Raw genomic sequence first — 23,752 nt, 5'->3', positions numbered from 1 at the left:
GATATTATTATTATTTTACTATATAGCTTGTTAGAAATAAAACCAAAAAACTTTGGTTTGGCAGAGAGGAAATCTCCTACCGGTAACTACTGCTATTCCTCAAAGTTCAGGCATTTTCATTTGGTCAGTGACAGTAGACTGTCGGGAAACTGATGGAGGTTCCAAAAATCCCTTCTAAAGCTAAAGTGTACATTTGGAAGATAGGTTTGGATTAAAAAATCCTGCTTAGCATGTATTTCCAGAATCTGAATTGCAAAATATATTTTCCCTGCACTTGTTTATTTTTATACGGAAATATGCAATAAATCAAAAGCAACTGTCTCATGCTCATATGTCAAAATAACACTGCAGTCAGAGAAGAATGATTTAATCTCCCTTCACTTTGGAAAAACTGTGGTCAATCTTCTGTATTTAAAGACCCATAGCAGCAACCTTTGTGTTAGCTGTACCTGTATAATTCCAAATTAAGACTGTGGAATCATTAAGCAAAATTTAATATGAATGATGGAAGTAACTATAATTACATCTCTCTCTCTTCCCCTCTGTCTGTCAGGGGAGCCACAGATTCCAACAGCATTTTTGCATAAATAATCACCTCCACTTCCTCTGCTTTCAGGTAGTATTTATGCCACTCTGGAAAATCAGCCATAAATTACAGGTGGAATTCTAATATGAAACATTCTATCACTATCAGTGGAATACGCTTAATTAGTGTCACCTACCTACCACACATTACTATTGTATTCCAAGCTCAGACCTTCCCAGTGTTGACCCAACTGAAGCTCTGCAAAGGCTCATGGTTCTGATGTGTTTTTATCAGCTGATATCTCAGCTCAATTTCCTTCACAGCTGATACCAACATTAGCATCCATAGTGTTCTGATTATTGGAAAAAAATGCATTTGGGGGCATTTCATATTTATATCAAGAAGAGAGTGATTCAGTGGCACTTTTTTATTTGTCACTAATTGCTCTGAATTCTCAGGAAAGGTTGCTTATCCATTTTTGCAGCTTTCCCATTGTATCTGCAACCCAGTAATATACCTGTCTTTGGAGTTACTTTATTCTAGAAGAGTATATTTGCATTGCCTGCCATGATTCAGTAGGGCTGATCTCCTTCCATTTCAGGGATTCACCCCATACTGGGGGGCAGGGATAAATTTCAAGGTAAACTCCCAAAAATAACAAAAGGAGAGAAGAGGCAGCTACATAAAACTATTCAGGAGACAGGGCAGAATTTAGTCATTGAGAGCAGGGAAGGTCTGTTTCCCTTTGTTTCTTTTTATTTTTCTATTTTTAAAAAAACCCTTTGGTGGCACGGCAGCAGAGCTCTGGGGGAAAAATGAGGCTTTAAATAGAATTTCGAAAATTAAAAAAGAAAATAAGAATATGCAATTGTAAGCCCTCTCCTCTCCCTAAACCATTTTCATGAGTCACATTGTGACCTCCAAAATACCTGCCTCTGCTTCCGAATGGCTTGGCATGTTTAGGAACATTTGTTCTGGTCCACCCCTTTAGCGCTCAGGCAACAGAGCACCTGAGAAAGAATATAAAGTTCTCAAACCAAACAATTAACCAACAACTTAAAAGAGAATATATATATCCCTATTAGGACTCCAAGGATTAGGAAACAGAAAGTCAGTTGAATGAAGTCTATATTCCAAAAGATGATAATTTCCAGATTAAAAATTCATCTTGGGTGCAATGAAGAAAGAGAATTTGCCTGTTCAGACTGACAGATGAAATCTATGTTTAATAAAGGAAGTTATCCTTAAACAATAGTAATCATTTTAGTCTAGACTATCCAGCAGACCAGCCATCAATAATGCAGTCTTAAATTTTAACAGAGAGAAAGTGAATAGGGGTAGTTAGCCTCCAGCCTGTGGGTCTAATGAGGCCTGGCAAGGTTCATATGTGATGTAAGGTGTGAGGCTGCCTTCATTGTGAAGTCCACTTGCAAATGGTCTTCAGTGGTGAGCCCCTTTCAAGTTGTCACCTCTTGCCATAACGATGGCAGGTGATTGACAAGAGGGTGGCACCACTCTCTCACCACCAACCTATCAAAGTTGGCCTGTGCAGGGAGGAAGCTGAATGAATGAAAGATCTTACCCACAGGCAGGATCCAGTTCCCCACCCTGAGCTAAATAATTGGCGAAACTGGCATGTAACAAAACTGACATGGATCACACTAAAGTATAATTCATAGCAGGGCGGGATCAGAACTGTAACTTGGCACTCTGAGCCTACGCAGCAAGTCTTCAGACTCAAACGTTTTAAAAAATGTTCCTTAGAACATAATCTATCCAAAAACCATCAGTAGAAACTGATAGCTGACGAGCACACGGCAAAATTACTGGTAGATTAATAGGTTATGGGCTGTTAAAGTGTTGCTTGAATCAGCAAAGTCAATAAAGTAACATAATTTTGCCATGAACTTCAAGTTACACTGAAATAGAAGTTATCCATTCCTGTCACAACTTGTGCTATTGCTTCTAATGATTTAATCTTGTACTTGACTTGATGTGAAATCAGACTTTAACAGCAGTCTTCAAACAGACGATAGTGAAAACAGGCTCGCTCTAGGGAAACTGCAATGGAGTTTCCCAACAAGAATGTTTGTTATTGTAAACAGAAACCAATCATGAACCAATCAATCACATCCTTAGGACAATTCTGGATTTGATAGTGCTTTCTTGATGCTGCGTGGAATACTCCTTTTTAAAATGGAACAAGTGTTAAGATTTAATCTAGCACAAGCTCCCTATTTTGACAATCGCAGTGGATCATAAAACTGAGATAACCTTTACAAAATACTAAAATACTTTACTCAGAGTTACATAAAGGCACTGGGTGTATCTCTTTCCCCACCCACAATTTACTGAATATAACAAATTGAGTGGGGCTAACAATAACTAATAGATTACTGTTTGGTCTTTAGAAACATGTTTTTATTTCTCTTTCTATACCACCAAACATTTTAAAAATGTTGTTAAAAATCAATAAACTCAGTTAAATTGCATCAATAAAAAAACAATCAGTGAATCATATTAGACATTCCACTTAACTGCATCACTCCTCAGAAAAAAAACACCTGGCTAAACAAATGTTATTGGGAGCAAGTGAAAGGGGGAAATACTTTATACAAATAATATCAAGTCTGGCGTACTTTTTTAAAACAAATAAGTAATGATGTCATCCTTAGTTAAAATAAGAATCTTAGCATGTTGTAATGCACACCTTTAATTCAATTCAATTATTATGGTCCCAAGTTCTTTTCCAGTTCAGATTTCGATCCAAGTAGAGAAGAGTTCTTTCATCCTATATCCAACAGACATACCCCTCTGGGTTGCAGCTCTCAAGAATCTTGGTGCCTGGGATAGTAACATAGCATGTGTTTTAGGCACCAGGGAGAAAAGAGAACTTTCCCTGTCTGCTACTGGTACCAGATAAGAGAGGGTTAGAGGCTCAGAAGCAAATTTAAAACTCTTAGGGAAGAGAACATATTCCTCCAAGAGTTCTCCAATGCTACTTAACATGTTTGTTATGGTGCCGATTAAGCACAGAGGAGTTACCCCATCAGTATAAGGGGGGAAATCCAATTCTCATCAGCCCCAGCACACCTGGATACTAGCCAGGGAGGCTGGGGGTTGCAGTCCAGCAACATCTGCAAGGCCACAGATTCCCTATCCTTGATGTATACCATTCACCAATACAGAAATTGTTTAACTAGGAAATAAAATTCCAGAAAGGAGTTAATTTTAATCTGAATTGTAGTTTGAAACAGTGGGTACTGTAGTAATAGATTATATACCAGTAGTTTACTCCAGGGGAAGCCAACATAGTGCAGATTATGTTGGATTATAACTCCCATCATCCCTGCCCAATGACCATGTTGTGTGAAGCTGAAGGAAACGGAAGTCTAAGAAAATCTGGAGAGTGTGACATTGGCTACCCTGGTTTAGCCACAAGGCGGAACTGGAATTGGTATTATTCTACTGCTGTTCTACTCATATCTGTGAAATTGGTCTTCCACGGTAAGTTTACATTCAGAATCCTGCAAGCAGTCATTTCTCTATAGATCCCTGATAAAGGTAGCACAACTATATGCATTGGATTTGATATGAAAATGCACAGAAACCAACCAACAGAACACCACTACAAGTTTGCTTTTATATGCACTGCATTTTATGATAGTACCACCTTTTGACATATTTTCTTTGATTCTTTGCTGCATTGTAGTCATTTTTTTTAACCTCCAGAGAGTACAGCCATTAGTGGCGGGCTCTTTATATTTCTGTAACAATGTTCATTCAGCAAACAGCTCCATTTACACCAAGGCTCCTACAGCCATTTAATGAGAATCTGCTCTTGGGTCTCCAAACACATTGTGCTCTAGTTTAAAACAAAACCACCTTGGCTGAAAACGAATCAACTTTTTTTTTTCCTCTGCCTTGTATTATTCAACATCATTTGCCCCCTCCTATGGGGCATAAAGTGCTTCAAACAGATATTCAGGACTGTGTCAAAAAAATATCCAGCAAATGTTGTTGTTGTTGTTTAGTCGTTTAGTCGTGTCCGACTCTTCGTGACCCCATGGACCATAGCACGCCAGGCACTCCTGTCTTGCACTGCCTCCCGCAGTTTGGTCAAACTCATGTTCGTAGCTTCGAGAACACTATCCAACCATCTTGTCCTCTGTCGTCCCCTTCTCCTAGTGCCCTCAATCTTTCCCAACATCAGGGTCTTTTCCAAGGATTCTTCTCTTCTCATGAGGTGGCCAAAGTATTGGAGCCTCAGCTTCACGATCCGTCCTTCCAGGGAGCACTCAGGGCTGATTTCCTTAAGAATGGATAGGTTTGATCTTCTTGCAGTCCATGGGACTCTCAAGAGTCTCCTCCAGCACCATAATTCAAAAGCATCAATTCTTCGGCGATCAGCCTTCTTTATGGTCCAACTCTCACTTCCATACATCACTACTGGGAAAACCATAGCTTTAACTATACGGACCTTTGTCGGCAAGGTGATGTCTCTGCTTTTTAAGATGCTGTCTAGGTTTGTCATTGCTTTTCTCCCAAGAAGCAGGCGTCTTTTAATTTCGTGACTGCTGTCACCATCTGCAGTGATCAAGGAGCCCAAGAAAGTAAAATCTCTCACTGCCTCCATTTCTTCCCCTTCTATTTGCCAGGAGGTGATGGGACCAGTGGCCATGATCTTGGTTTTTTTGATGTTGAGCTTCAGACCATATTTTGCGCTCTCCTCTTTCACCCTCATTAAAAGGTTCTTTAATTCCTCCTCGCTTTCTGCCATCAAGGTTGTGTCATCTGCATATCTGAGGTTGTTGATATTTCTTCCAGCAATCTTAATTCCGGCTTGGGATTCATCTAGTCCAGCCTTTCGCATGATGAATTCTGCATATAAGTTAAATAAGCAGGGAGACAATATACAACCTTGTCGTACTCCTTTCCCAATTTTGAACCAATCAGTTGTTCCATATCCAGTTCTAACTGTAGCTTCTTGTCCCACATAGAGATTTCTCAGGAGACAGATGAGGTGATCAGGCACTCCCATTTCTTTAAGAACTTGCCATAGTTTGCTGTGGTCGACACAGTCAAAGGCTTTTGCATAGTCAATGAAGCAGAAGTAGACGTTTTTCTGGAACTCTCTAGCTTTCTCCATAATCCAGCGCATGTTTGCTATTTGGTCTCTGGTTCCTCTGCCCTTTCGAAATCCAGCTTGCACTTCTGGGAGTTCTCGGTCCACATACTGCCTAAGCCTGCCTTGTAGAATTTTAAGCATAACCTTGCTAGCGTGTGAAATGAGCGCAATTGTGCGGTAGTTGGAGCATTCTTTGGCACTGCCCTTCTTTGGAATTGGGATGTAGACTGATCTTCTCCAATCCTCTGGCCATTGCTGAGTTTTCCAAACTTGCTGGCATATTGGGTGTAGCACCTTAACAGCATCATCTTTTAAAATTTTAAACAGTTCAGCTGGAATATCATCACTTCCACTGGCCTTGTTATTAGCAATGCTTTCTAAGGCCCATTTGACTTCACTCTCCAAGATGTCTGGCTCAAGGTCAGCAACCACACTACCTGAGGTGTACGAGACCTCCATATCTTTCTGGTATAATTCCTCTGTGTATTCTTGCCACCTCTTCTTGATGTCTTCTGCTTCTGTTAGGTCCTTACCACTTTTGTCCTTGATTATGGTAATCTTTGTACGAAATGTTCCTTTCATATCTCCAATTTTCTTGAACAGATCTCTGGTTTTCCCCATTCTATTGTTTTCCTCTATTTCTTTGCATTGCTCATTTAAGAAGACCCTCTTGTCTCTCCTTGCTGTTTTTTGGAAATCTGCATTCAGTTTCCTGTATCTTTCCCTATCTCCCTTGCATTTTGCTTGCCTCCTCTCCTCCGCTATTTGTAAGGCCTCGTTGGACAGCCATTTTGCTTTCTTGCATTTCCTTTTCCTTGGGATGGTTTTCATTGCTGCCTCCTGTATAATGTTACGAGCCTCCATCCATAGTTCTTCAGGCACTCTGTCCACCAAATCTAAATCCTTAAACCTGTTCCTCACTTCCACTGTGTATTCATAAGGGATTTGATTCAGATTGTATCTTACTGGCCCAGTGGTTTTTCCTACTTTCTTCAGTTTAAGCTGGAATTTTGCTATAAGAAGCTGATGATCTGAGTTACAGTCAGCTCCAGGTCTTGTTTTTGCTGACTGTATGGAGCTTCTCCATCTTTGGCTGCAGAGAATATAATCAATCTGATTTCGATGCTGTCCATTTGGTGATATCCATGTGTAGAGTCGTCTCTTGTGTTGTTGGAATAGAGTGTTTGTGATGACCAGCTTGTTCTCTTGACAGAACTCTATTAGCCTTTGCCCTGCTTCATTTTGAACTCCAAGGCCAAACTTGCCAGTTGTTCCTTTTATCTCTTGATTCCCTACTTTAGCATTCCAGTCCCCAGTAATGAGAAGAACATCCTTCTTTGGTGTCATTTCTAGAAGGTGTTGTAGGTCTTCATAGAATTGGTCAATTTCACTTTCTTCAGCACCGGTAGTTGGTGCATAAACTTGGATTACTGTGATGTTAAAAGGTCTGCCTTGGATTCGTATCGAGATCATTCTGTCATTTTTGAGATTGCATCCCATTACAGCTTTTGCCACTCTTTTGTTGACTATGAGGGCCACTCCATTTCTGCTACAGGATTCCTGCCCACAGTAGTAGATATGATAGTCATCCGAACTGAATTCGCCCATTCCCTTCCATTTTAGTTCACTGATGCCCAGGATGTCGATATTTATTCTTGTCATCTCATTTTTGACCACATGCAGCTTACCTCCACTCATAGTTCTTACATTCCAGGTTCCTATGCAATATTTTTCTTTACAGCATCGGACTTTCCTTTCGCTTCCAGGCATATCCGCAACTGAGCGTCCTTTCGGCTTTGGCCCAGCCGCTTCATCAGCTCTGAATCTACTTGTACTTGTCCTCCGCTCTTCCTCAGTAGCATGTTGGACGCCTTCCGACCTGAGGGGCTCATCTTCCAGCGTCATAACTTTTATATGCCTGTTGTCTTTGTCCATGGAGTTTTCTTGGCAGGGATACTGGAGTGGCTTGCCAGTTCCTTCTCCAGGTGGATCACGTTTAGTCAAAACTCTCCACTATGACCTGTCCATCTTGGGTGGCCCTGCATGGCATAGCTCATAGCTTCTCTGAGTTATTCAAGCCCCTTCGCCACGACAAGGCATTGATCCATGAAGGGGATGGCAAATGTACTTCAACATAATGAAAGCAGCCTTAGTGGCTCAGAGAGTCTTTTTGTCAACTTCAACTGGTACAGCATCTGTGGACACTTCAGAAACTAGATAGCATGACCAAAGCAGTCCATGCATTGGTAACTGCAATTACTGCCATTCACTCTATGTGAAGCAGCTTCCCTTGAGCTTGGCCCAGAAACTGCAGTTAGTTCAGAATACCGAGGCTCCATTGGTGACAGAAGATATTTGCACTGTTTGCCAATCTGTTACTAGACCAAATTCAAGGTGTTACCATTACTATAAAAAGTTTGGGACATACATTTTAAAGGATCACCTTCTCTCTCTCTCTCTCTCTCTCTCTCTCTCTCTCTCTCTCACACACACACACACACACACAAACACAATCAAAGCACCTTAATCTATGGAACTGGCACTTTTGCAAATGCCACAAAATGTTTATCTGCAGTTGCAAAGAATCGATCCTTTAGTGTGGCACCACTATGGAACTCCCTGTCCATTGATATCAGATAGGCACATTCACTGTATTGCTTTCAGCGCCAGCTAAAGACTTAATTTTGTTTAGGCAAGCCCACTCAGGGCAGATACTTTGATCTTATCGTGCACATTGTCAAAGGCTGATTATTTTACCTAGATTTTGCTAAGTAATTAACTTTTGATTTTATCAGTATTTATGATGAACTTTATTTTAGTCTATGTACACAGCTTGGACTTTATGAGTGATTCAACAACACAAAATAATCAAATAAATAAATAAATAAAGCGTAGTTCTGCATCAATTTTGCAGAGCAATCCTGGTCCTGCACCCCAATTTCTACAGTTACATCAGTGTTGGGGGGCAGCTCTTCCCTGTTCCACTGCTGCTACAGGTTAAAAGTATTAAAATTTTAGACCAATGCGTAGTCCAGGAAATAAAGGAAATGAACGAAACATTTAGATACATCTGAAGGAACCAAAAGTTGCACTAGGTAAAGGGACCCCTGCCCATTAGGTCCAGTCGTGACCGACTCTGGGGTTGCGGCACTCATCTCGCGTTATTGGCCGAGGGAGCCGGCGTACAGTTTCCAGGTCATGTGGCCAGCATGACAAACCTGCTTCTGGCGAACCAGAACAGCACACGGAAACACCGTTTACCTTCCTGCTGTACTGGTACCTATTTATCTACTTGCACTTTGACATGCTTCCGAACTGGTAGGTGGGCAGGAGCAGGGACCAAGGAACGGGAGCTCACCCCATCACAGGGATTCAAACCGCCAACCTTCTGATCGGCAAGCCCTAGGCTCTGTGGTTTAACCCACAGCGCCACCCGCATCCAAAAAGTTGCACTATGGTTCCATAAATGTTTCTAAATTCCCAAAGCGATTTGTATTTGATCACTGTGTAGAAGGAATGTTTCCTGATAGAGAAGGCATATGCATATTTATTCAGTGAACAACAAAATCTACTCTAAACTGAAATTCATATTTATGACATCAATATGTCGGCTAGCATTGCAGATAAAGGCTTTGCCCTATGATATATGCTGGTCATGCTCATGTGGTAAATGATCCCTAATGGAGAAACGGTAGAACAAGCCGCTATACCAAGAAGATTTTCTCAATTATGCAAAGACAGGACATGGCTGAGTGATTACGATAGGAAATGATTACATTTATTTCTATCCTCTTCACCACCTCAGTGGTAGTGCTGACAATTTATGGGACATATGGAAGAATATATCTATGAGGGAGCACTTTATTGCACCTGGTAAAAGAAAAAGGGGGGAAGCACTGTCAGATCATATTAAAGATAAAGAACATAGCAAAATGGGGATCACATTGAAAAGATATAGTTACAGGGAACCAGGCAGAGGGCCTTCTCGGTAGTGGCACCCACTCTGTGGAATGCCCTCCCACCAGAGGTCAAAGAGAACAACAATTACCAGGCCTTTAGAAGGCATCTCAAGGCAGCCCGGTTTAGGGAAGCTTTTAATGTTTGATGGATTTCTGTATTTTAATATTTTGTCGGAAGCCACCCAGAGTGGCTGGGGAAACCTGGCCAGATGGGCGGGGTATAAATAATAAATTTTTTATTATTATTATTATTATTATTATTATTATTATTATTATTGTTATATTACACATAAAAGCAAACTGGATAGACAACTGCAAGTGAACCGTTGAAACTACTGTGTTGGATCCTGTTGGATCTACTCACAGAAAAGTGGTCCTGGTGCCAACTAACAGGAGGTGGAGGTGATTTTCACCCATTCCCCTGAAATCCCTAAAAATCTTATACAGTGGTACCTCTGGTTAAGAACTTAATTAGTTCTGGAGGTCCATTCTTAACCTGAAACTGTTCTTAACCTGAGGCACCACTTTAGCTAATGGGGCCTCCCGCTGCCGCCACACGATTTCTGTTCTCATCCTGAAGCAAAGTTCTTAACCAGAGGTACTATTTCTGGGTTACTGGAGTCTGTAACCGGAAGCGTCTGTAACCTGAAGCATTTGTAACCCGAGGTACCACTCTACAGGGGTTCTGGGAACCCTCCATAATAGCATGGGAGAGAGGACATACATGGTATGTCCATAAGAATACAATTATAAATCATACAGTTTCTAGCACAGTGCATTGCCATTGCTACAACAGCAGAAAAAGTGGTCCGCCAAGACCTTCAGTAATTTTCAAGTGGTCTATGGAGAAAACTGTTTGGGGGCCACAAGTCTAACTTAAACTAAACTAAACTAAACTAAAATTAGCATAAGGAGAACCCTGCTGGATCTGGTCCAGCAATGAGTGGCCAACCAGATGCCTATGGGAAGCATTCCAGCAGGATGTAATAAATATAGTAAATATTTGATTTCAGATAAAAACCATGGCTATAACTGAATAGTTTGATAGATGCAGACTATAATCCTTACTTCATAAACCAAGTTAGGAAGGAGTTGGGTAAAAACGTTCCTACTTATCTGAATTTCCTGGCCTTGTACAAAATTAAATAGAACAAATAATACCGTAGCTATTAATAAATTAGGAGTCTCCTTGAGGATTAGCTTTCTTTTCCTATCACGAGTACCAGCTTTTATTAAGGAAACAAATGGTATTAAAGCAAGTATTCAGGTTAATTAACTCTCCCAGGTTCTTTTTTTTTGTGGTGGGTTATAGTTGCTATTTTACTTTGTTTTGATCCAAGTAGAAATTAATGCATGTAATCTGACTGAAAGTGAGCACCATCGGCATTCGTATGTGGGGGGGAAACTGTGTATCATGATGCGATTAGGCTTGTGAGGAGGCCCCAGACTACTTGCAGTTATACAATTGCAATTGTCTCTGGCTACAATCGCTGACTTAGTAATTGTAGGGAAACTGTTGCAATTTTTTAAAAAATTAATCCATTCTACATACGTAGACAAAAACATGGCACATACTAAGTCAGCAGGCCCAGGTGTATTCACAGTCATGCAGCCAAATGTTATCAAAGGTCTGTAATTTGTTTTTATTAATTTTATTTAGTTTAAAAGAATAATTAAATTTCTATACTGCCCTTCATCCAATGTTCACAGGGCGGCATAAAACCCCCAAAATACTTACCATAATAACAAGCTAAAACAATACGAGAGAGAGAGAGAGAGAGAGAGAGAGAGAGAGAGAGAGAGAGAGAGAGATTAAAAGGCCATAGATTGTTTAATTATCCAAAGGTCTGGGAGAAGAGGAATGTTTTTTCCTGGTGTCTAAAGATATGCAATGAAGGCACCAGGCGAGCCTCCCAATTCAGGATAAGAAAATATGATCAATACAGTCAGAACCGCTACGACTTGTAAGTCAAATGAAGTCCATGAGAAGATGGGATCCTGTAGAACTACACTATCATTCAACGATTAAAAGATACAGACAGCCTTTTTGGGATTGAGGTTAAACTTGACTGTGTAGTGTTACATACATTAAGTCCCAACTGAGTTTCTAATAGAAACTTTAGAAGGATTATTAAAATTTCCTTTGACCATGTAGAATGTGATTTTCTTCAGAAGAGTATCAAGTGTATTTCATGCAGGTGCAAAGTTGATGTCCTACATTAATGTGATACACAGCGTGCCACCAGCAAAATTAGCAATTAATGGCTGCAATGAATGTCAAACAGTAGGGTAGCTCACTCATCATCATTTTATTCTCATCTTACCACTACAACACCTAGCTCAGGGGCTGTGGGATTCCTACTGTCATGCTTTGTCATGCTTTCTACTTGAGAGCAGGGGAACTGGCTTGAAGCTTCAAACTTTTGCCCATCCAATCTCCCATGCACTTCAGTCAAATAGCATAGCTGAAATGGCCAAAGCAACATGGGGAGACTAACAGGCTTTGAGTGTGTTCAGAAACTAGAAGATCCCAGAAGTCCGTTCAGAATTTAATTTGAGAGAAATATAAAATAAAAATAAAATAAAAAATGGGGGGGGGAATGGCAGAAGCAGTGAGTATATACAATAAAAACAAAAACACCAAATCAAGTATTCCACTAAGCAAACCAACAGCAAAATTTACTCTTATGGTCACCTTTGCCTATGATAGCTTCTGGGATTGGTTGAAGTGTATACTACAATGGGGTGATGCCACACTTGATTGGGCTGATCATGACTGACAACTAGAAGGCAGTTGATAAACAAGGAGGGACCCACAGGCAGCAGATGCTGGAGGAAGAGGTTATTAATGCTGACATTCTCCAGCAGAAGTTGAGAAGAGGGGTGGAGATGCCTGCCAAACAGAAATGTGGAGGTGGAGGGGTGCTGGTTTCGTATGTGGCTGACAGGGTATCACGGTATAGAGTCTGCAATTCCAGCCAACAAGAGGGAAGATTTTAAAAATGTCCACCTGGAGAGTGGCAGAAGTTTGTGACAGTGACCAAGTATCTCAGAAAATTGCTTTTTCAGTAAGGCATAGCTTGTGTTACCTAGATACCCCTGGATAACTTTGCAATGCAATGCAATGCAATGCAATATGTAGTGCTATAATCAGGATACAGAACAAGCATAGAAATATTCACGTATTATATAGTGGGGAATTTTAAACAGGAACGGACTCAAGTAACTTGGAACCTAGGGGGAAAAACAGGGTATATTTAGGCTTACAGATTTTAATGGATATAGAAGGACTTTCCTCATCCTTGCAAATTAGAAGTCGTATACAGCATATTTGAGAGGGACTCCAATATATTTGATTAGGGCTGCCATAGGTCCAGAATTTCCTGGACATATCTGGGATTTGTCCATTAGAAATAGTGTCCAGGTACAATTTATGAAAATTAGTAAAAATGTCTGGCAACCCTAATTTAGATCATTAATAAAAAATAATAAAAAATATTATTAATGACCCAGAAAAGTAATTTGTGTAACATATATAGGGTTGGATTCCAAATGAACTTTCCATGAGCTCCAATGAGGCTTCCACTAGAGGAAAGGAGGAGATGCAATATTCACTTATTCCCTTGCAGTCCCCTGTGTCATCTCTTACAGTCTTATGGAAGGACCTCTAACTATCTGGGGCTGCTTTTCAGGGGCTCTGGGAAAAGAAGAAATCACAAGAATTGTTTCCTTTCCTACTGTTGGGAGAGGATAGGATTCAGGTTGGCAACTTAATTAATCTTAATTAATCTTGCTCACAAACTAGTGAAAATCAGAGATAAACAGCAACAGAGGAATAATAGACTATGCAATTACGTTATACCCTGTTGATGAATAAATTTACACACTTCAAACAAAAGATTAGATCTATTCTGCAGATTCCCTTTTGGAACAATGGTGTCCTTTCATTCTGTATACTGTATTGTAAAAGAATGAGGCCGGAAGAAAATTGACAGGAAATACTTGCTATGGTATGCAATATGCAAGTGTGACTCTCTGAATTACAATTTTTTGTTGCCTTGTATCATTTTATCATTTTATCAAAGGAGAAAATCTACTCTAAGAAAAGGATTGGAATTTGAAAACATGGAGTGATTTTTACTAGCTTACATTTTTCAATCTCTAAAACAGACACAGAAGTTATTTTAAAACACCCAAAAGGTAATAAACAGCTCAACATCCAGCTGGTTGCTAGGGCTTTATACAGGGATGCTAAATGACAGAATGGATAGTCTGCTAAAGTTGCAGAGGACTCAGAAACTGTTTGCAGTTCTTCCCATCTTAATGGGACCAACATTTACAAGTTTACATTTGTTTTTGTTGGATTTCAAGTGTTTCACATTAACAATGCACAAGAGAAGGATTTAATCAATATCAAACTGACACGAGTCAACAAATATCATATTCTGGAACAAAAGGCCTGTGAAGACAATGCCAGTATATAGTTTAGTCTCAAAAGGTTGCACTGGATTTAATTGTATTTGGTTGGAGTCAGGAGTACCCTATTACTGATATGTTCTTGTTTCAGAGAGACAATTAAAATTCTTGTGGAGCTTCTTGAATGGTGTGTCCTTGGAGCCTTCCATGGCAGGACAAACGTCATTTTAGGTTGTATTAACAATATAACACTCCCAAGGCTCAAGAAATAATAGCATCCCACTAGTTTGCACCATAAGACCTCTTCTAGAGTGATTCATTGAATTATGAGCACCACAGTTCAAGGAGAATGTTGTATAACCTGGAAAGTACTCAGCAGAGAGCCATGAAAATGACAAAGGGTCTAGAAAAGGATGCATATAAAGGGAAGACTGAGGAAATTCATAGCATTATCCCAGAGAGAGGAAACAAGCTCAACTAGAAGATGTGAACCACTTTAAGATATTTCCAAAACAAGGTAAAAATAGCTGTTCATATTATCCACCCAAAGAAGGAAACAATGGCTTTAAACTACAGGTATATTTATATTATACTAATTTAAGGCTGTATAAATACTGAACATCTAAAGCACATTCCCATCCCCCAAAGTATCCCATGACAATTCCCAGCACAATTCACACACTGCTTCTCCCAATGAAAATTGCCCCCTCCTTGGCCATGGTTGCAATCCACTTAACTAATATAACTCCCATGTCTCAATTTGTTGTTTGTTTGTTTGCTTGCTTGCTTTTGTTCTGTGTCAATCTTTGCATCTCTGGAAACAAATTTGAAAACACCACTCCTAACAGCTCAATGTACTACTACGATTCATCTATCTTAGCTGTGGAATGCTTATATTTTTAGCATAGTTATTCTTTTGACAAGTGTTTATCTGATGGATCACCACTGCTTCAAAATGTGATATGGTATAGCTACAAAGAATTCTATTATTTTACCTTGCTGCATTTACTATGCATGGCAGGTCTGCTTCTTTAGATAACTCTTAAAGAGAACCGATTAATAGCAGAATAACCTTATACAGTGGTACCTCGGTTTATGAACACAATTGATTCCGGAAGTCTGTTCATAAACTGAAGCGAACTTTCCCATTGAAAGTAATGGAAAGTGGATTAATCTGTTCCAGACGGTCCGCAGAGTACTTAAACTGAAGCGTTCATAAACTGAAGCGAACTTTCCCATTGAAAGTAATGGAAAGTGGATTAATCCGTTCCAGACGTATCCGCGGAGTACTCAACCTGAAGCGTACTTAACCCGAAGCATGGGTGTAATTGGTTCCGGAAGTCTGTTCATAAACTGAAGCGTTCATAAACTGAAGCGAAGTTTCCCATTGAAAGTAATGGAAAGTGAATTAATCCGTTCCAGATGGGTTCGCGACGTTCGTAAACCGAAAATTTGTAAACCAAGGTGTTCATAAACCGAGGTTCCACTGTACCTTGTTGCACTGTTGTCAGCTCTAGTAAGTAGCCCTGAAAACGGTAATTCAAGGGAATTTGGAAAGTTCAAACCAAATTAGTATTCCACAGAATTTTATTGCTATGTATTTCCCAAAAGGCTTATGCAACAGTATTCACATTTTGTACAGCCGTAAAACCATGACAGCCTCCAGTTAGGCCTCCACACATATACTTGAAGAATGTAAAAAAGGTCATGCCAAAACAGGCCAATAGTGCATCTAGTCGAGCAACCTGCCCTCACAGTGGGTCAACCAAATGCTTATGGGAAGCCAACAAGCAAGTGCAACAATGCTTTCCAGATCATATTATTTCCAAGCAACTCATATTCAGAAGCATACTGCCTCCAATACTTGGGGTAATATATAGCCATCACATACCCACCAAGTGTTCTTGGGAAAAAATGAGACATCCCATTTTTCCATGCAAAATTTCAGTGGTCATTTTGGGTGCTGCACTCTCATCCAGAAAAAGCACTTTTTCTTGGGCAAGATCACAGAGTGGGGCACGTGACTCACCTGGGAGCACGTCCTGGAAGATGCGTATCCCGGGGGTTTTTATCTGAAAAAGCTAGATAGACGCTATGCCATCATCATGGCTAGCAGCTATTGACAGCCTTATCCTTCTGTTGGGCTTTCTTAATATTGAGGTGGTCAATGGAGATGTGTGTTTGTAATTATGACCTGCATGGCGGCACATCTGTGAGCTCTTGACAATTCAACACACCTGTAGTATCTTAACAATTTAACTAATTAGCAGGGGGAAGTTTACCTGCTGCACCGAATGCAGCAATGTGATAGGGTAATTGATTGTTTTGGAAACTGTATTTAAGTTGACCAAATGCTTTGTATGGTACTGGCTGGTGTAGAGTTTTGAGTTGAAGCTGTTTGACAGGGCCGTCTTAAGCATGTTTGGCGCCCTGGCGCCATGGTGCGGAGATCGCTCCGGTGCTCCACCCCACCCCGTTTCTCGTCGCGGCTGGTGGGTGGGCGCAGCGCCTGGTGCCCTGCGCCACCCAGCCTTCCCTTAGAGCCGGCCCTGCTGTTTGATTATTATTTAAAATAAAGATAAGCAAAGTTATTGCAGGCAAGTTTTTATTCCATCGCCCTAGTCGCTGCACAAACTCGGTTGGCGAAGAAAGTCCAACACCTTCATGTATTTGTTTCATTTTCCTTTAAACTGGTGCCCAGTACTACATGCTGTGGTATGAAATTCGATAGCTTAACAAAAAGGAGATACCAGAATGAGGGTCTCTTATTTTTGGCCTCTTTGGTCTCAGCAGATTACTTGGGTCCCATAGATAAAGAGACATTATCCTAAGCTGCTTAAGGGGATGCCCAAGACCAGCATCATGGTGGCTAGGTATCACCTCCAATATCAGGGGTGGCATGCCTTTGAATACCAGTTGCTCGGGAGCACAAGTAGTGATAGTACTGTTGTACTCAAGTCCCACTTATGACCCTTCCATAGGCATGTGGCTGGCCACTGAGAGAACAGGATGCTAGACTAGATGTGCCTTTTGTCTGATCCAGCCAGGCTATTCTTATCCTGTGTTCCTTTGGACCAGGCACCCCCAAACTTCGGCCCTCCAGATTTTTTGGACTACAATTCCCAGCATCCCTGACCACTGGTCCTGTTAGGTAGGGATCATGGGAGTTGTAGGCCAAAACATCTGGAGGGCCGCAGTTTGGGGATGCCTGCTTTGGACAGTTTTAGTTTCAGCTGCAGATTTTCTCCTTGCAGAGAAAATCAGCCAGTATCTCTCTAAAGGTGAAGATAGGATACTGGCTGATTTTCTCTGCAAGGAGTCCTTCCTAGTCCTGAAAACAGCAAATGAGGTTTGAGGGCAGGGAGGAGGAGGAGGAGGAGGAGGAGGAGGAGGAGGAGGAGGAGGAGGAGGAGGAGGAGGAGGAGGAGGAGGAGGAGGAGGAGGAGGAGTTTGGGTGTGATATCCCGCTTTATCACTACCCGAAGGAATCTCAAAGCGGCTAACATTCTCCTTTCCCTTCCTCCCCCACAACAAACACTCTGTGAGGTGAGTGGGGCTGAGAGACTTCAGAGAAGTGTGACTAGCCCAAGGTCACCCAGCAACTGCATGTGGAGGAGTGGAGACGCGAACCAGGTTCCCCAGATTACGAGTCTACCGCTCTTAGCCACTACACCACACTGGCTCTCTGGAAAACGCAGGGCATGTAAAAGTAAGGAAGGCATCTAGCTAAAGCCTAAAGTGGAGGACCAAAGATGCCAGCTCACAATGTTCTGTCATGAGGACAGAGAAGAGTTATGTGAAAAAGCCTCTTGGAAGCATACAAAAATGGTTAAACCTTTGGAGCAGTTTCTTGGGCAAAATATTGAACAACTTCTCTCTGCCCACCTGGTTGTTGTATTTTCTTTGGTCCTTCCAGTCTAGACTTTGTTCCAAGACTGCAAAAGCCATGGCATCACAACAGCCAAATGCTTTATTGCAGTATTTACAGAGCAATCTGTTCAAAGGGGCATAGGACTGTAGCCACTACCCTAGTGTTTCATAAGACTCACCCATACTGCAGTGACTGCAAAAAAAGTTATCACCAAATTAATGGAACTGTAAATCTTAGCATATTTTTGACATATCTGACATCGCTGAGCTGTAGTCAATCACTGTTCCCTGAATAATCAGTCACAAAGCAAAATATATGACAGGCTCTCCAAACAAAAGCCTTCACTTGACAAGAAATGATCCAGCAAGGGAATGATTTAAAATGTATTGATTTAACTAGGTCCCCCTCTGTCATTTGGAAAAAAATCAAAGCCATCTTAAAGGCATTCTCACATTAATTGCTTTCACTAGTTGTGCAAATGGATAGCTCAGTTGGTTACAGCATGGTGCTGATAACACCAAGGCCACAGGTTTGATCCCCATATGGGACAGATGCATATTCCTGCATTGCTGGAGGTTAGACTAGATGATAGGATCTCTTCCAACTCTACAATTCTATGATTTATTCTATGATTTACTATTAAAGTGACAATAAGTCACCAACTGGAAATCAGTAGGAGAGCTCTACTATCACAAGTACTCGTTGTTTCTAGTCTAATTCTGTCAGTATCAGAGACACCATAACTATTACTCAGCTATATGAGAGGTTAGTATCCCTGCATCTAGACATGATCTCAAACATTTACTTATTACATTTATATCTCACCCTTCCTCTCAAAGGAGCCCAGAGTGGCATGCATACATTTTAAAAAGCATATTACATAAGGTTTTGATGCATTCTGCTTACACATGTCTTGTAGAAACCTGAAACTTGTGCTCCTGAAAATGTGCACTACTGATTTAAGACAAAAGCCTGTAGGAATGGAAAGAGCCCACATTTGGTTCGACATGCTACAGGTCCAGATTCAAATACCCTTTTCAGGAGGAAGCTCGTTGTATGGTATCGGGCAAGTAACTAATTTTCAGCCTAACCTATTTCATAGGATTATTGCAAGGGAAAAAAGGAGATAATCCAATGTATTATATAAACATGAGAAATGAAAGCAAACAGAGGTGTGTTTTTTTCTAATGTTAAATATTAAAAGGTTAATCTATTTGTTTCTTAAGTCAGTCCATTTGGAATGAAAACACTTCTGTTAAGAGCAGACCAACCAATATTTTTCTCTATCCTTTACACAAACACTGGGCAACACAATCTTTTGTATTACAATATGTTATTACAGAATTGTACAAGGCTGAGTTTTATAAGAAAGTAAGCACCTTTTTCTTTGAGAAGATTCTATGACAAAGGGTGTATTGTCTGTTTATGCACTAAATAGGGTTGTTTCTTTAGATCTTGAAATGCTTCAGTAAACAGGACCATAATTATTTTGAAAATCTGTTGTATTAGGGCAGGAAGCCTCTTTTATTCAAAAAGCCAGTTATATTCCCGATGCTTGATATATGTGGATATATGTGAATAAATTAAATAAAAAGCTCTTGGACTTTAAACTTTAAATGTGTTTGAAATGCTGCCAACACCAGCTATGCCTACGAACAATTTTTCTGATATAAACATATGTATTCCTTTTATAATTCTGAAAGTCATAAAAGCCTGTATCAAGAAGAAAGTAGCAATTTCAAGTATTTTTGCATTGTTATTTTATGATATGCTGAAACACAATTTATAAAACGAACGACTTCTTTCCATTTCTTCATAGAGGGGCACAAACATAAGAGGCATTCTACCTTGACTGAACTAATCATTGGGAAAACTCTTGTTGCTTTTAAACAGGCTTGGCCCAGAACTATCATTTTTACAAATAACACCATCCAAATAGTTGCAGCAGTTGTAGCTATTCAGGACCAGGTCTGGCATAGAGGCAAAACCCAAGAGTTGCAGTGGAAGGCAGCATAGCCATTAGCAACCCAGGCAGATAGCCTGATCTCAAACCTCCTTGCCTTGCCACTTGGCCAATTAGCATCAAAAAGTTATATATATATATATATATATATATATGCATGCATATATTTCCAACAGTCACAAAACATCTCTTATCTTATACAATATTTTGGCTATGAGCGCCAAAGACTTCCATCAACATCACCTAATGATTTTCAATCTTCCTCACTTATCTTGCATTTCATTATTTTCACTATTACTTTTACTAATCCATAACTAATAATCCTTTTCATAAATTTTCCCTGCAATGTTTCATATAGTCATTCTTACAAAACTTCTTGAAATCCTACTAGTGTAGTCTGTTTATTACAGTTGATTTTCAAATAATTCACATATTTACTCCAATCTTCTAGGAACCTCTGATCCTGCCAGTTTCGAATTCTCCCTGTCATCTTATCCAATTCTGCGTAGTCCATTAATTTCATCTGCCAGTCCTCTTTCATCAGTAGTTCTTCTTGCTTCCATTTCTGTGCCAACAATACTCTTGCAGCCGTTGTTGCGTATAAAAACAATTTGTTATCTTGTAATATCCTCGCCTACAATACCAAGTAAAAATGCTTCTAGTTTTTTAAATAAATGTATATTTCAACATCTTTTTTTATCTCATTATATATCATTTCCCAGAAACTTTTCACTTTCTTACATTCCCACAACATATGGTAAAAGGTTCCTTCTTTTTCCATACATTTCCAACATTTATTACTTGTAGCATCACAAAGTTCGGGCAATAGTGGGACATAGTGGACGAGCTTGAGATTTCTCCATTCAGATTCATCTCCAGCCAATTGCAGGAGGAGATGCCAAGGTTGTGAGTGGCTCAGTGGAAATGACACTGGACCATCCTCATTTGAAACGAACAGTAAACAACAAGGTAGGATTGTGCTCCATCATGTTCTACATGAATGACTTTCTGATCATCGGCTCCCTATATCAATAGCTACTGCAAAATCCTTTGGTAAACCTTTCAGTGTCCTCTGGGTGAGCTGTGTTTTGCTGACAAAAGTGCAAGGCAAGACAAAAGTTTACATGCAGTTGGAAAGTTCCATTCTGCCCCAGGAAACGCTAGCAAGCTTGAAAAATGTCCTCGTGAATATGCTGGTTTTCAGCAACTGCACAGGTACCACTCTGCCACTTCTTTTTTCCTTGCTGGATGGTCACCCTGAGGAAGACTCCTTCCATGTGACTGGTTATGGCTACAGGCAGGGCAGTCTCAAGCAGGTCGGGTGCCCTGGCGCTGAGGGGCGGAGATCGCTCCAGCGCCCCAGCCCTCGCAGGGCGCAGCATGGTTTCCGTGCAGCTTTGCCGCGCAGCACCCAACCTACCAGCCTGGCGCACCGCACCACCGGGACTCTACCTAGAGCTGGCCCTGGCTACAGGCAGCATACTTGACTCTCCATCATGATCTCAGGTCAACTAAAACAACTCAAGGATGCCTTTGAAAAGGTCCTTTTTTGTTAAATTTAATCCTGCTGGGATTTGGCAGGATGGGCTTTCAATCAAGAATAATTTACAGTTGCACTCAGGTTCTTCTAGGCCAGGCATCCCCAAACTTCGGCCCTCCAGATGTTTTGGACTACGATTCCCATCATCCCTGACCACTGGTCCTGTTAGCTAGGGATCACTGGTCCTGTTAGCTAGGGATTCATTGCTTTCCTATAGTGTTAGGGATCAGGCTATGACCAACAGTGATTTCAAGGGCCTAAAGGATGGAACAAAATACCCATTTGTGTGGCAATCTGGCAATGCAGAAGGTTGTGAGAAGTCATCTCATTTAGGGTCATGCACCTGATGCAGTAATTCATCCTAATTTGTGGTTTGCTAATCATGTCTTGGAGTGGATGGTGGCATAGTCAGGCACTATAGTGAATTCCACAGAACAGATTCTTTTCACTGCCACTTGGTGCCTGCTTCCAAATGATCTTCTAGGCTCTGTGGAATTACATCATAGAGACTACTAAATCTGTACATCCATTCACCAGGCAGTCTTACATTTAAGCACCTGCAGGGTCTTTTGCAACTCCCAAGACATAGTCCCAAGACATTTCTTCTTTCTCCCAAAACAAAGAATATATACGGTAGCAATCTGTGCAAGGGAACCTGAAGGACTGGAGTCAGGAGGCACCAGAGAAGCCTTCCTCAATGTGGTGCCAGATGTTTTGGACTACAGTTCCTATCATATCAAATTATTGGTTATGCTGGCTGGGAATTGTAGGGAAAAATATCTGGAGGGTATCAGGCTGGGGGTGGGGATCACTGCTCCAGAACAAGCGGATGACAGTCACTCATGTGATCTTTGTGCTGCTGTTATAGCAGAGCTCCTCCAGGACTGCTCCTCTGTATCTGACAAATCCCTGTTAATTACTGCTACAGTAGTCACCCTCTTTGGCACCCAGGAAGTTGGTATCAGATTCCCAGGAAGGTAAGTCTAGATATGTGCCTGAGTGGAAGGACATTGGTGTGCAAAGGAAGGCGTTGATTCCCCAAATCAGGTTGTTTCAAATCAAAGGGCAGAGAACTCTCACTCGGTTACACGGGTTCAAGTACAGTTGTCTTAAAATTTCACAGTGCCTTTATTTTTCTGTAATGTCAGAGTATGTGTGCTACTGAGTTGTTTTCTTTACAAAATTTGTTTGAAAACATTCATACCACATGAAGATCACTTTATTTATAGAGTGATCCAGACCACCTTTACACCAGGTGATGGGGTTGGTTGTTTTTTCTTGGTTGGGGGTATCCCTCCGCCCAGCTCTGTTGCCTGCAGAATGATGCAACCACGGAGCTCCCTCACTGCCTGCTGAATGTGTGGATGGGCAAAAGGAAATAGAAGGTGAGAGATTTTCCTTGAGATCCTGCTGCAGCCCCCGAGTTACCCTCTATACTGCTCCAGGGGGTCTCTTAAACCCTCCAGACCATATTTTCAGGGGATTGCCGGCGGGGGGGGGGGGTTTACAGGAGAGATCCAAGAGCATCCCATTTTATGTGCACAACTTCACACAAGGAATTCTAGATTCAACCCATCATGAAGATGAATACTTCCACTTCACTTCATAATAAATTGGATTCAATACTTATTTTACAATATACCCTTGTGCACCAACTGGCATAGCAATATATTTCATTATTCACTTGGGTTGCTGCTGCCTTTTCAGCTTTTGCAGTTTTTGCAGGCCAGTTATTTCTCAAGTGCACAGCAAGTAAATGGTCGTTTAATTGGGGAATTCGTGTTTCATAGTGCCAGAAAGTTAAATGGGCAAAAATATATTTAGCCAAATGATCCTCTCTGTAAGCAGGGGGGAAAGTGTGCATTTTTTTTTCAAAGCTTGCACAAAAACGTATTTGATTTTATCTATATTTGGAATTGATATTATCCTCAGGTACTTCCTTCACCTCTGGCTTTAATTACATGATTAATGGGTAAATAAGTCTTCGATACCAGCAGAGAGATCCCTAGGGGCTCATTGTCCCATCTCACTTGTCACCTGTGAGGAGCTGGCCATGAGGAACAAATGTTCAGAGGTAATGAGAACAGGTGCATAAGTCCCAAGCTCCTAGTATTTAATGCACATTAAAACCAAAATTGGACTGCTGTTTCACAATAGCAGTTCTCCATTGACCAGCTTTAGAGTTTGTAAAACAAGTCAACATTAGCATTCATTGCTAAAAAAAATTATATTCTTTTATAGCTTGTACCAGCATACTTTCTTTTTATACAAATCACCTGTTTTCTATCTAGTATATATCTTTAGAAATTTGTTTAGAATTGACATTAAAAGAATGAAAGATCTTCCTCT

General features: G+C 40.7%; 1 protein-coding gene across 12 annotated transcripts in view; it reads right to left on the bottom strand.

Moving 5' to 3' along the window:
• Positions 1 to 23,752, bottom strand: part of INPP4B (inositol polyphosphate-4-phosphatase type II B) — a 267,679-nt gene that overhangs the window by 173,384 nt on the left and 70,543 nt on the right. The window lies entirely within an intron of this gene.

Source organism: Zootoca vivipara, chromosome Z1 (genome assembly GCF_965207765.1).
Source record: "Zootoca vivipara chromosome Z1, rZooViv2.hap1.1, whole genome shotgun sequence".
Taxonomy (NCBI): domain Eukaryota; kingdom Metazoa; phylum Chordata; class Lepidosauria; order Squamata; family Lacertidae; genus Zootoca; species Zootoca vivipara.
The sequence above is the reverse complement of the archived record's forward strand: the minus strand, read 5'-3'. Positions and strand labels throughout refer to the sequence as shown.